Here is a 13,840-nt window from a genome sequence, read left to right on the forward strand (position 1 = left end):
ACATCATCATGACGTCAGCAGGTCAATGGGGCACGGTCCAGGTCAAACCTGACCAGTGGGACCCATTGGTCAGTGACCCTGAGACACTTAGTGTCACAGACAGGTGGGTCTCGTCAATGGCCACGTCAGTGAGGTCAACGCCGACGCGTGGGGCCACTATGTTTAGATTAAACTTAAACTATTTGTGTTAGCGGGTTAGTTAGGCAGTGGGGCCCGCATGCCAGCGAGCCAGAGGGTTAGTTAGTGGGTCATTAGCCACGAATGTCGTTGCGACGTTAGTACGCCGGAGTTGAACGCCGGCGACCAAACCCGACGGCGGAGGATCGCCGGAGTTGCTCGGGATGGCGATACAGGGGTCGGCTCGACGCGCTGGAGGCGCCAGAGCAATGCCCATCCTCGCACGCATCTAGGGGACCATGCGGGAGGCTGTAGGGTGGCCGGAGACGATGGCCACGGCAACCATGGCGGTGGCCGGAGCTCGGCTAGATGCAGGCGGGGGGCTGAAGTGCGCTAGGGGAGGATCTAATGAGCTAGGTGGCATCCACGGGCCACCAGAAGCATGCTGGTGCCACGGGTTCGAGCGGAGGGGCTCAGGTCAAGAAAGCTAGGCGGCCATGGCGGATGGCGGTGCTTGGGCATGTGGGCGAGGGTACTACGGCACGGGAACGAGCAAAATGAACGAGGGGAAATGGAGTGGAGCTCACTGCGTGGTCGTTGGCGGTCTCATTGGACTCAAGGAGGCCTCTGCGGCGGCGAATTCGACGATGGCGTCCGGTGGCCGAGGCGGCGAGGAAGATGACTGGCGACGCTGGAGGGCCTCCGGCCTTTCTTGGTGCGATGAGGAGGTGCAGCAAGATACGGACGATCTCGGGAGCACAGTGGTGCGTCATTTTGTCATCGGTGGCCACGCGGGCGAGGCACGGCGGCCGGCGGAAGCTCTCGGTGATGCTTGGAGGAGGGGCTAGAGGGCGAGGGAGAAGCAGAGAGTGAGGGGAAGTGATAGGATGGCCTCGTGCGTCTCTAGACACGGATTAGGACGAAGGAGCGGCCTCCAGCGCGAAGCAGGAGGTGGAGGGCTCCACGGGTACGCGTGCGTGTTCTCTCCTGCCTACTGGCAGGAGGAAGACGATGAGTGAGGAGGTAAGTGGGCTGGGCCGGCTTCTCTCCTGGTCCAGGTGGGTGGGCTCCTCAGGTGAGCTCATGTTTCCTTTTTGTTTCTGTTGTTTTCTATTATTTAATCTTTCGCCACTGTTTTGAATTCAAACAGATTTCAAACAATGCCAAAACATCCTCTCGGTATTTTCATGTTGCTTCCTGGACTTTTCCAGAGGCACATAAATTATGACAGAGCATTTGAAGATATATCCCATATATATTTGAATATATTTTCAAATTCAAATAGAATATTGTCTTAAATTCAGAGACCAAATGATTCCTTAAAAATGTTCCAAAATTTTGGTTTGGTATATAACCCTTGCCAAAAGTCCCGAAACTATTTTTAGGGCATTTTTGGAATCACTGAATGCAATTTAAAGGGTTCTTGCCCTTCTTTTAAAATAATTTATGAGGCTTTGAATATTCCTCATTTCAATTTCTTGAATTAAACATGATGCATGCTCACTGATGCAACTATTACACTCAGATATTCTAGGGCTGTGATATAGGGTCTGCTTGTGTGTGCTTATAGCGGTGAGTGCTTGCGTGTATATATGAGCCCTTGCATCTGTACGGTGTTAAAAAATACATGTCATGATTATACGGTCACTGGCTCACCCGTACAACTCCGTATTTTGTTGATGACACAATCAATTGACCAGTCAAACGTTTCACGTGGCGCAACTAGTGTTGCACCATCGGGGCGCATAACCGCGGGGCCCACCTATCAGCCCGTATATGAAAGAAAGAAATGGTAGTTTGAGTTTGTACTGTGTTAATAAAATACATTTTAGGGTGACCATACGGTCACTGGCTCACCATACATCTCCGTAATTTGTTGATGACACGATCAATTGACCAGTCAAATGGTCCACATTCAGCAACGCACATTACCATTGGGCCCACCAGTCAGCGCGTATATCAAGGACATAAATGGTAATAAATTAGTGGTTGGTTGGTACTCAAAGTCATGAGACCTCTGGTTGGCAGTCGCCGGCGGTGGGGGCGCGTTAATTGGGCGGTGGGGTGGGGATCGCCGGAGAAAAGGCTTGGCGCGGGGGGGGGGGGGGGGCTAGAAGGATGGCTGGTGCGGCGGCGGACCGGCGGTGGGAAGTGGTTTCTGGGCAGGCGGGGCGGCATGGCAGAGCGGGCCGGCTGCGGGCGGCAGGGGCCGGTGGTGGCTGGAGGCTCAGGGGGGTGGAGTTTGATGATAAACTACAGGCCCTTGATTTCGTATCCAACGGCTGGAAAATCTAATGACCAGAGATGAAAAAGTCAGTCGACTGACGTGTAGCCTCACCCCACACGTACACATGCTCGCACGCAAGACACGCACACATGCAAGCGTGCAACACTGACACGTACACATAACGAACACACGCGCGCATGCAGGCGTGCAACACTGACACGTACACATGCACTCATGAACACATGCACGTACGCACACATGCATGCAACACCGAAACGTACCCTTGCACGCACGCAACACTCACACGCCTGCATGCACACAACACACGACGCAAGACACACGCTCAACCTATACATGCATGCAACCTTTGTTAAGGACATGGATTGTTACGGGTATTAATCAATCTTATCTGTGATAAGCAGAACATTGATGTTTGCAGCGGTCTTTATGAATCACAACGTATCGAACGGGCTATCAACATAGTAGGCTTATCTACATGAAAAGGATGACATCACACTCAATGAGCAATCCTCGGTTTATGAAATGCCCGCTTCTGACCGCCCTGGCCCACCAAAGGTTCCTCTGCTGTGCACTGCCTGCGTTGGGTCACTGACATGCAGGCCATGTACCGAAAGATCCCACACGTTAGTGGAAGAACGACGTGGTGTCCTACGTCAGAGTCGAGGGCGCCACTCGTTGCACGCCCGGCTGAACATGCCTCCTTGCATCATTCAAACACCTCCATGAAACTCGCCCATGTGGAAGCCGAGAAACCCACTCTGGACACATGTCCGGCATTAAACGCAACGCCGGCTGAGCTCCTCCCATCTACCATCTATTTAATCTCCTATTTAAATGAGGCCAAACGCCGGCCAAGAATCGCACACCTCCGTCGCTCCCCTATCTCCTCCTTCACCATTTAGTCCACTCTTACAATGGCTTACGAAGAGTAGTTATTCCACACAAGCCATTTGTCTAGGTTTGTATCTCTCACACACCACTACCAAAAAAAGACACATCCGTGACATTTTGGGCCGAACGAATTTTTTTTCTGTCATACATATGACACTTATATGACGATAATTGTGACAAAACCCGGTATCATCATAGATGTGGTGGGCTCCTACTTCTATGACAAAAAATCATGACAGAAAATGGGCTTTTCGTCCTGGGCGGGCCGAAGACGCAGCTGCATGACATTCTTTGGGCCGTCCATGACAGAAAAAACCGTGGTAGAAGCGAGGGCGAGGAAAATTTCGGGGAGTTCCCGGTTACGGTGGGAGGTCAGGGGCCGAGCAATGCGCAATTCTCTTGTACACGTACGCGCGTGTGTGCGAGGCGTTGGCTCTAACTGAACCCGAGCGAGGCGTTCGGCTCTAACTAAACCTGAGCGATTGCACTGCAGGCTACGCGTTACTGAACCCGAGCGATCGATCGATGGCTGTTAACTGAACCCGATCGAGCGATTCCTTCGCTACTGCTGCTAACTGAAGCCGATCGATGCTGCCTATGGATGAACAGTGAGCGTTGCGGGAGGGGGGGGGGGTTGGATGAATAGTTCCCGGTGGGGGTGGATGAACAGGACCCTGTGGTGTTGCCTCTGGATGAACAGGAGCCTGATCGATCGAGCCGGTTGGGGCTGGATGAATAGGACCCCTTGGAGGGCTGGATGAACAGGACCACCCTGTGGAGGGCAGGATGAACAGTAGACGGTGGAGGGCATGATGAACAGTAGCCCGTGGAGGGGTGGTTGAACAGGAGCCCGTGGAGAGGGCTGGTTGAACAGTAGCCGGTGGAGTAGCGCGCGGTGGAGGCTGGATGAACAGGAGCCCGTGGATGAACAGTCGCAGGTGCAGGCTAGAGGAGGTCGACGGTGGATGAACAGTAGCTCGTGGAGGCTGGAGGGGGTCGACGGTGGAGATGAACAGTGTCCCATGGAGTCCTGTTTTGCGGTACGCCACACCCCTCCCGATGAACAGGACCCGCGTTTCGACCGTAGTGTTCCAACACAAGTCCGTTTCGTCCGTTTTGCGGTACGCCACACCCCTCCCGATCAACAGGACCCCCGTTTCGACCGTAGGAGGTCCATTTCCTCCGTTTTGCGGTATGCCAGACCCCTCCCGATCAACAGGATCCCGTTTCAAACGTGGCCGGTCGAACACAAGGCCGTTTCCTCCGTTCTGCGGTACGCCAGACCTCGTTTCCATCGCCCATTCCATCCAAGCCCTCCCAATGAACACGACGCATTTCGTTGCCTCCCCATGAACACGACGTATTCCGTTGCCTCCCCATGAACACGACGCGTTCCGTTGCCTCCCCATGAACACGACGACGATGTTGTTTCTCCGTTCTGACCCAGCCATTTACACGATCCCCGATACAGAAAAGATAAAAAGGGTTCAGGAATTGTTAAATTTAGATATAGGACCCTAGAAGAAGAATATAGGACCCGAGTGGAAGACTCAGAAGAGGAATATGAGACCCTAGAAGACGAATACAGGACCCGAGAGGACGAATATGAATATGAAACCCTAGAAGAATCTAAATATGGAATCCTAGAAGACGAATACGAATATGAAACCCTAGAAGACGAATATGGGAGCCCAGAAAACGAATATGGGAACCCAGAGAATGAATATAGGACTTTAGAGAAAGACTCGGAAGAGGAATATGGGAGCCCAGAGAGCAAATATAGGACCCAAGAGGACGAATATGGAACTCTAGAGGAAGACTCAGAAGACGAATATGGCAGCCCCGGGGAAAGCGCAGAGGAAAAATATGGTACTTTAGAGGAAGACTCGGAAGAAGATTCATAGGACGAATACGAGAGCCCAGAGGAAGATTCCATCTTAAAAAAAGAGGGTTTGAGCATCGAGGAACAAAAGAATTTAGTCTAAAATACCAAAAAGAAGTAGATCAGTTTTTTTCATTCTTCAAGAACTTCATATCTTGCCGAGATCTTCATCCCTAAAGATACTTGACAATAGTATTATTGGAGTGAATACACAACTCACAAAAAATACAAGAAGTCGACTAGGCGGACTGGTCCGAGTGAAGAGAAAAAAAAGCCATACGGAACTCAAAATATTTTCCGGAGATATTCATTTTCCTGAAGAGGCGGATAAGATATTAGGTGGTTGTTTGATACCGCGAGAAAGACAAAAAAAGATTCTAAGGAATCAAAAAAAAGAAAAATTGGGTCTATGTTCAACAGAAAAAATTCTCAAGAGCAAGGAAAAGTATTTTGTTTTCGTTCGCCCTACAGTGGCATATGAAATGGATGAAGGAAGAAATTTAGCAACACTTTTCCCGCAGGATCTCTTGCAAGAAGAAAATAATCTCCAAATTCGACTTGTCAATTTTATTTCTCATGAAAATAGCAAGTTAACTCAAAGAATTTATCACACAAATAGTCAATTTGTTAGAACTTTCTTAGTAGTGAATTGGGAACAAGAAGAAAAAGAAAAGGCTGGTGCTTCCCTTGTTGAGGTAAGAGCAAATGATCTTATTCGCGATTTCCTAAGAATTGAGTTAGTCAAGTCCACTATTTCGTATACACGAAAAAGGTATGGTAGGACAAGTGCAGGACCGATTCCCCATAATAGGTTAGATCGCGCCAATATCAATTCTTTTTATTCCAAGGCAAAGATTGAATCACTTAGTCAACATCCAGAAGCTATTGGCACTTTGTTGAATCGAAGAATACCACTCTTTGATGATTTTGTGGGCATCCAACTGTTCTCGAATTGGTTTATTCAAGAATTCAAAACATCCCAATGCGATAAAAGAATGGAATCCTAGAATTCCTATTCGAGAAATTTTTGGGCCCTTAGGCACTATTGTAGCTAGTATATCGCATTTTTCTTCATCTTACTATTTACTAACGCATAATAAAATCCTGTTAAAAAATATTTGTTCGTTGACAATTTAAAACAAACCTTCCAAGTACTTCAAGGACTTAAATACTCTTTAATAGATGAAAATAAAAGGATTTCTAATTTTGATAGTAACATAATGTTGGATCCATTCCTTTTGAATTGTTAGTTTGTCCATCATGATTCTTGGGAAGAGATATTGGCAATAATTCACCTTGGACAATTTATTTGTGAAAATGTATGTCTATTTAAATCGCACATAAAAAATCCAGTCAAATTTTCGTTGTAAATATGAATTCCTTTGTTATAAGAGCAGCTAAACCTTATTTGGCCACTACAGGAGCAACTGTTAATGGTCATTATGGAGAAATCCTTTACAAGGGAGATAGGTTAGTTACGTTTATATATGAAAAATCGAGATCTAGTGACATAACGCAAGGTCTTCCAAAAGTGGAACAAATCTTTGAAGCGCGTTCAATTGATTCATTATCCCCGAATCTCGAAAGGAGAATTGAGGATTGGAATGAGCGTATATCAAGAATTCTTGGGGTCCCTTAGGGATTCTTGATTGGAGCTGAGCTAACCATAGCCCAAAGTCCTATCTCTTTGGTTAATAAAATCCAAAAGGTTTATCGATCCCAAGGGGTACAGATCCATAATAGACATATAGAGATTATTATACACCAAGTAACATCAAAAGTGCGGGTTTCCGAAGATGGAATGTCTAATGTTTTTTCGCCTGGGGAATTAATCGGACTATTACGAGCGGAACGAGCAGGATAAGCTTTGTATGAATCGATCTATTATCGGGCAATCTTATTGGGAATAACAAGGGCTTCCCTGAATAACCAAAGTTTCATATCTGAAGCAAGTTTTCAAGAAACTGCTCGAGTTTTAGCAAAAGCTGCCCTACGAGGTCGCATTGATTGGTTGAAAGGCTTGAAGAAAATGTAGTTCTGGGGGGATTATACCTATTGGTACCGGATTCCAAAAATTTGTGCATCGTTCCCCACAAGACAAGAACCTTTATTTCGAAAAAAAAATCTATTCGCGTCGGAAATGAGAGATTTTTTGTTTCTCCATACATAATTAGTTTCTTCAGATTCTGATGTAACAAACAATTTTTATGAGACATAATAACCCCCATAAAAATATTTTTTACTTTACTAGACTTTTGTACTTAGAACACTAACAGGTCAAATTTTAGATTTTTAAGATCCCTGGCCGTACGTATGCGGGAGTAGGCATTCGAGACCCCGCCCGTATGTACACATACGTGGCCGTCTTTTCTTTCTTGCACCCTGGCCGCTGTACGTACGTGTACATGCTACGTGCGCGCCTCTACTACGACACGTGCGCGCCTCTACATCGACCAGTATATATGTACGTACACGTTCGCGACCAGAATGACAATGCTATGTACGATTCGACCAGGTGGGTCCCGACTGTCAGGCACTTCCTTGCATGCGAAGATGTAGCTGGTGGGTCCCAGCAGTCAGGGGCAAACGTTTTTTCGCGAAATACGGTGGCCTGTCCGGTGGGTCCCCGCTGTCAGGTAGAGGAATAATTATTTTGCGCGTAATAAGGAGGCACTTCCTTGATGCGGTCGTGGACCCAGCTGTCAGCGTCTCCACGCATAGTACTCTTTCGATGGAAGTCGGTCATTGACCACATTGACCACGCCGCGCCGAGAGCACCACGGCGGTGGACGATGGCGAGGCCTAGGAAGGGGATGATGTGGAGCCGGGGAAGATGCGGCAGTGGAAGCCCGCGCGGAGAGGAGTACGAGGGTTCAGTGGTTCGGCTGCGGTGTGAGGCTGCCTTCGCTGCAGGGCCTGGCCAGCGGTGGGAATAGTAGATGGCAGTGAGGCCTCCACGGCAGCACAGCCGGCCACGAGAGGCAGGAGCATGCAGCACGACCGGCGCTGCTTTGGACGGTTGGAGCAAGAAGACTAGAGGTTGAAGAAGCACTACGGCCGTTGGATGGACATCGTACGGTCACTGAGCTAGAATCGTTCATGTTGACTAAGTTCACAAAGCCCTTCGTCCCCGTCAACTTAGTAGGCCCACAAGTCAGCCTCCCACCAAGGTGGGTCCCAGCTAGCCGGGGGAGTATTCATTTTTTGTGCGTAATAAGGAGGCACTTCCGGTGGGTCTGAGCTGACAACGGGGGGAACGTTTTTTTCGTGAAATACGGTGGCCCGTCCGGTGGGTCCCAGCAGTCAGGGGGAAACGATTTTTTTCTCAAAATACTGGTGGCCCATCCGGTGGGTCCCGGCTGTCAGGTGGAGGAATAATTATTTTCCGCGTAATAAGGAGGCACTTCCTTGCGGCTGCCGTGGACCCAGCTGTCAGCCTTTCCACGTACAGTACTCTTCCGATGGAAGTCGGTCGTTGACCACATTGACCACGCCGCGCCGAGAGCACCACGGTGGTGGACGACGGCGAGGCATAGGAAGGGGACGACGCGGAGCCGGGAAGACGCGGCAGTGGATGCCCATGCAGAGAGGAGTACGAGCGTTCACCGGTTCGGATGCGGTGTGAGGCTACCGTCGCCGCAGAATAACAGGGGGTGTGGGTGAGTAGAGGGATGCCCTGGCCAGCGGTTGGAGTAGTAGGGGGCGATGAGGCCTGCACGGCAGCACAGTCGGCCACGGGAGGCGGGAGTAGGCGGTCCCGCCGGCGCTGCTTTGGCGGCTGGAGCAAGAAGATCAGAGATTGAAGAAATACGACGGCCGTTGGATTGACATCCAACGGTTACGTCTGCTAGAATCGTTTGTTGACATATGTAATAACTAAAAGAATCTTGCATACGCGTCAGCTAAACAGGCCCACAAGTCAGACCACTCCCTCTTTTTTTAATAATTTATATATAGCTCATGGCAACTACTTATGCAATTTATTGCAGTCATTTTTTTGGTTGTCCAGGGCCAATTTCGCATATTTCTGTGGGTTCCAAACTATTTTTAATACCGAAATGTCCAGCCAGATTTAAAGTACTTTGAAGATATATTTAAATTAGGTTAATGCCCAGTGAAATAGGAATCTGAAAATGTAATAAAATTCAGAAATTATAAAGTAATTTCCAATTTGTCATCTGTTTTTATATTTACAACCCATTTCATATTACTTTCATGATTTGCAGGCGTCTTGAAAGAGTTGCAGCCCATCAGGGCGTAGAAAAATAAGTAGGCATGTATTGGGTATTCTTCAGAAAAAATAAACTGGGCTCATTTTCACAAAGAAAAAAAATAGCTGGGCTGGTCACATGGTGAACATAAAATATAAGCCTGGGCTAGACGGGCCACAGCCCAGTTCAAACCCTGCTCCGTCTCAACAATACCAAACAAAAAATGCTGCTCGAGTAGCTACGTCCCAGGTGTCAGCCGATCTTGTGTTGTTCTCTTGTCTATTGACTATATACGCTCACAATGTCGTGGGTCCCAAATGTCAGGAAAACACTAGGAGAAAGAATTTTATTTTTCCATACGTTGACGTGGTGGGCCCCTACTGTCATCCTCTCCACATACTTCTGTCGATTCCTGTTGTTTGTTGACCATGTTGACAACACGAGAGGGCGGTGCCGCGGCGAGTGCGCCAAAGCGCGCAGAGGACGTCAGCGTTAACGATTTAGGAGACGGTGGGGCGGTGATGCGTGCGCTAAGGCACAGCCAGCCGTGGGAGGCGGAAGCAGGCGGCCCCGCCGGTGCTGGTTTGGTTTTGGCGGAGAAGACAGGACTGAAGAAACATGACAGATTGTAAAAGCAGCAGGAGTAATTAACAACCTTAATTGAAACCAGCTGGGGCACTTAACAACCAAAGCTGAAAGCAGTATGAGTACTTATACAGGTTCAACCGTACAAAGCACGCCTCGAACAGTGCTACTTTGCCTACAGTTAACCAAGGGTGAGGCCGCCAAGCCCCAGGACAAGGCCCAGGCGCCACCCCGTGCATCCACAACCTTCTGAAAGCGGCTTCATCTCGCAACATGGTCAATAAACAGGATATTCTCTTTAGAGCCATGGAAAAGCATGAACATAATCTTCTGTCCTATTCTCCAAGATGGACGAGCCTTCATTATTTGAGACCACCCATGAATAAGTATCTTTTCACGTCCAAGGGGAATTGAGTAGGTCGACATAAACATCATGTTGTGACCAAGCGCAAGTCTGACCCAACCATGGTCAGGCATCTGTATAGGAACAATAGAACTCAACAGTTCCTGTTTCAAGAAGATCACAACTGTAAAACTGTGTATAAGCAATAGTTTATGAACAACATATATAACAGAAAACAGCTCGTACCATAAGTTTCTAGACACAGTTGGACCTGTTTAACGAGTGCAGCAGTGGCACACATATCCCACGTGGCCTTCCACCATTGAAACACCCCACAAGGACCTCAAGACGATCAATAAAGTGTATAAACTTGTGGATGTCGATCCAGTCAGCTTCAGTGCCATTAGTAACAGCCGAGTTATTACAGAGTAACAAATGAACAGACTGCTTAACTCTGAAAAAACCTACACGTGCCACCAATTATAAGAAAATATTAGTTAGAAGTAGCATCTTCGTGAGAGATTCGTTGCTACTTCTAAAGTTAAATTGTGATTAGTTAGACAGAATAGGTGGATTAAGAAGTAATCAAGGCAACAAGCAAGAACTAGATACAAGACTAACATGGATGAACAACTGTAACGATGTCGGGGTGGAAGATCGCAGTGAAGATGAGACCAGGTTCTGCTATTTCCATCAACATTCGTGCGCCAACTTTCAGTCCGTAACACTTGAGAAAGTTTATTCAAGTTCAGCCATAAAGAAAGCAGCGATCTTCTTGGTTCATGAACCCAACTCGGAACTTATATCCATGGCTTGTCTTCACTGTGACCATTAAACTAGTGTATTTAGTTATGGCAAGGCCGAGCATCTTGAGTACATGTGTTCTGGCAGAGCAAATAATACACTGCGGGGAAAATAATATGAGAACACAGCATGTTCAAAAAACCCCCACCCTCCCGGATAGAAAAGAGGATTCTAGGAACATACTGTGCGTGTTTCAAAATGTTGTGTTAGGATGAGAAGGAACAAGTGTGGCGTCTCGCCGAGGGCGCAGAAACCTGTAGGGTACTCGCACTTTGGGCACTGCAAATGAAACACACTAGATTCAGTAGGAAGAAAATGCATCAACGGCGGCGGCTGCCATCCTAGGATTACCTGCGACCAAGGGACTTGGGTTTATCGGGGATGGATGAAGAATTCATACCTGGTTCTCCATGAGAAAACCCTATGCAATTGCCGAGAGGGGGTTTTCTCTGAACAAGAAGATGAGGGAGAAGGGGATTCAGGACCAGTGAAATATTGCCGCTTTGTCCGTCCAGCTTACTACTAAAGATGTAAAGGGGGGTTGTGATTTGACGGCTCATTGGGCATTACTGCGGCGCTACGACCGGGGTGTGTCTACCGTGAAGTTGTGCACTCTAACTTGTGCATATGGCACGTGGACCCCATTGCCGGTTGCCCCACATATCAGCGAAAGGAAGTAGAAAGACAGGAGTAACTAGTTACACATAAATATATTTTTTGACAGAGAGATACTCCCTCTGTAAACAAATATACAAATCTTTTATATCACAGGCTCACCTTGCTGAGAAATATACTCCCTCTGCAACGCACGGGCATTATGGGGGTTCAGCTGAGAATATAATGCTCAGATTTTTTGAGGGATAAAAGCTGCTTTATTGAAGATTAACAGTCATAGGTATACAAGTAATTTCGGGGGTTCCTGTGAGCCAAAGATGGCGTCCACAGGGCAAATAAGTAGTAGCTTTTGCGAGCACATGCGCTTCAACATTACACTCACGTTTTTCATGTATGATCTCCATGGTTTGGAACATATTCTTCTTCATCTTGATCTCGTCCATAATAACTTTTTGGGCCCCAAGTAGGCCTCTCCGATATGCTTGACTGTTGCTGAACAATCGGTGCTAATCTGAACTTGTTGCAGGTTTAAGTCAAGAGCCAGAGATAGCCCCTTGCAACATGCCATTGCCTCTAGGATCTCTGGATCAGTAACACTTTCGCACACCAGTGCCGATGCTCCAAGGAAGAAGCCTGTATGATCCCGGCTCACAACTGCCAGGGCTCCCCTTTCACCATTGCGAGATAACGCAGCATCAACATTCATCTTTTCCCAACCCACAACAGGAGGAGGACGCCACTTCTGCACTGAGCTAGTGCTTCTCGAAACCAGGTTCTGGACTTTGGGCCGCAGGCCGACCCTGCATGTTTGGGGGCCCATGTGTTCTACCTCGGCGCTTTTCATATTGCAAGCGATCGGTACGGCGCTGGTTTTAGATGCTGTCGCAAGGCGAATACACAAAATTGAATAAAGCACGGCAGCTGTTGGAATGAAATCGAACGACAGTTCCTAACCAGCAATTAGAGTTGCAATTCTATCAACGATATACCATGTGATAAATAATACCATCGTACTACTTATACACACATGACACTTGTTTCACCATGCCAGATTATTACATCAAAATCTCTCGGAGGATAGATTAGTTAGGTAGTTGCGTGCTGCTACTAAAGAATTTCAAAGTTGATTTGGACCAGCTCTCCTTGCTGAGAAAGTTCGATTTTGACATCATCCCCTACTGCAAGATATGATTTAGATTTGAACCTTGACCATCCTTTAGCATCAATCATGATGCGACCATCCTTTGTACTTACGATATATTGAGTAGGTTCATTCACACCAAGGCTGCGCATGGTAAGAGAAACTTGGCCGCGGTCGCCCGGATTGTTGAACGACTCCCTCGTTGCTCTAGGAATTCTCTGTTTGCAAACAAGAAGAGATACCCAAACAGTTAGATCAACACAGTGAATCATGTGAAACAACATGGAAAGAAAAAAGAACGAAGCAGTTGGGCGGCCAATGCTTACCAAGAAGGTGGACATGTCGGTTTTTGTAAGGACTTTGGTATATGAAGTGCAAACTGCAGCCCAGTCTGTTGCCGGTGCAACTGCACGGGCCAGAGCAGATGCAAGTGCAAGTGTTAGTGCAGGTGCCAAAGCCGCTGCTGCTGTCGGAGATGGTGCTCCTTGTAGAGCTGGTGCCGGTGTCAGAGCAGGTGCCGACGTCGATGCCCGATCCTCCGGTAGATCAGACCGATCCGCTGACGCGGTCGGTGCCCAATTCTCAACTGGATCAGACTGAGCTGCTGCCGCTGTCAGTTCTAGAGCAACTGTCGGTGCTTGATCTGTGCGAGACAGTGGCGATCGTGTCTGGTCTGCTATGATCAGCTTTCTAACTTGACTAGGATCCGTGACCGTGATCCAGTTTTTTTCTTCATTTCTTTTAAACGCGAGAAGGACTAATTGTGGCGTTTTTGTTAAACCAAACTGCAGTTCATCATAGGGATTCAGCTTGTACTCAGACAACAGAATGGTCCAATTTTTTCTAGTAATATAAGTGATGGACAATGCCTTTGTTACTGACACGACATAAGAAGTGAAACCTGCAAAAATAGTCATCGTAGAGCAAACCAAACGGTTTATTTTGTGATGAATGTCACATGGCAAAACATGCATCGTAAAATTGCAGGAAAAGAAAGAAAACA

At 47.6% G+C, this 13,840-nt stretch overlaps 1 pseudogene; it reads left to right on the plus strand.

Annotated features, from left to right (window-relative positions):
- The first annotated feature begins 614 nt into the window (after positions 1–614).
- Positions 615–7,356, plus strand: LOC123101238 (DNA-directed RNA polymerase subunit beta''-like; annotated as a pseudogene).
- Positions 7,357–13,840: the final 6,484 nt, after the last annotated feature.

The sequence above is a fragment of the Triticum aestivum genome, chromosome 5A (assembly GCF_018294505.1).
Source record: "Triticum aestivum cultivar Chinese Spring chromosome 5A, IWGSC CS RefSeq v2.1, whole genome shotgun sequence".
In the NCBI taxonomy this organism is placed as follows: Eukaryota; Viridiplantae; Streptophyta; class Magnoliopsida; order Poales; family Poaceae; genus Triticum; species Triticum aestivum.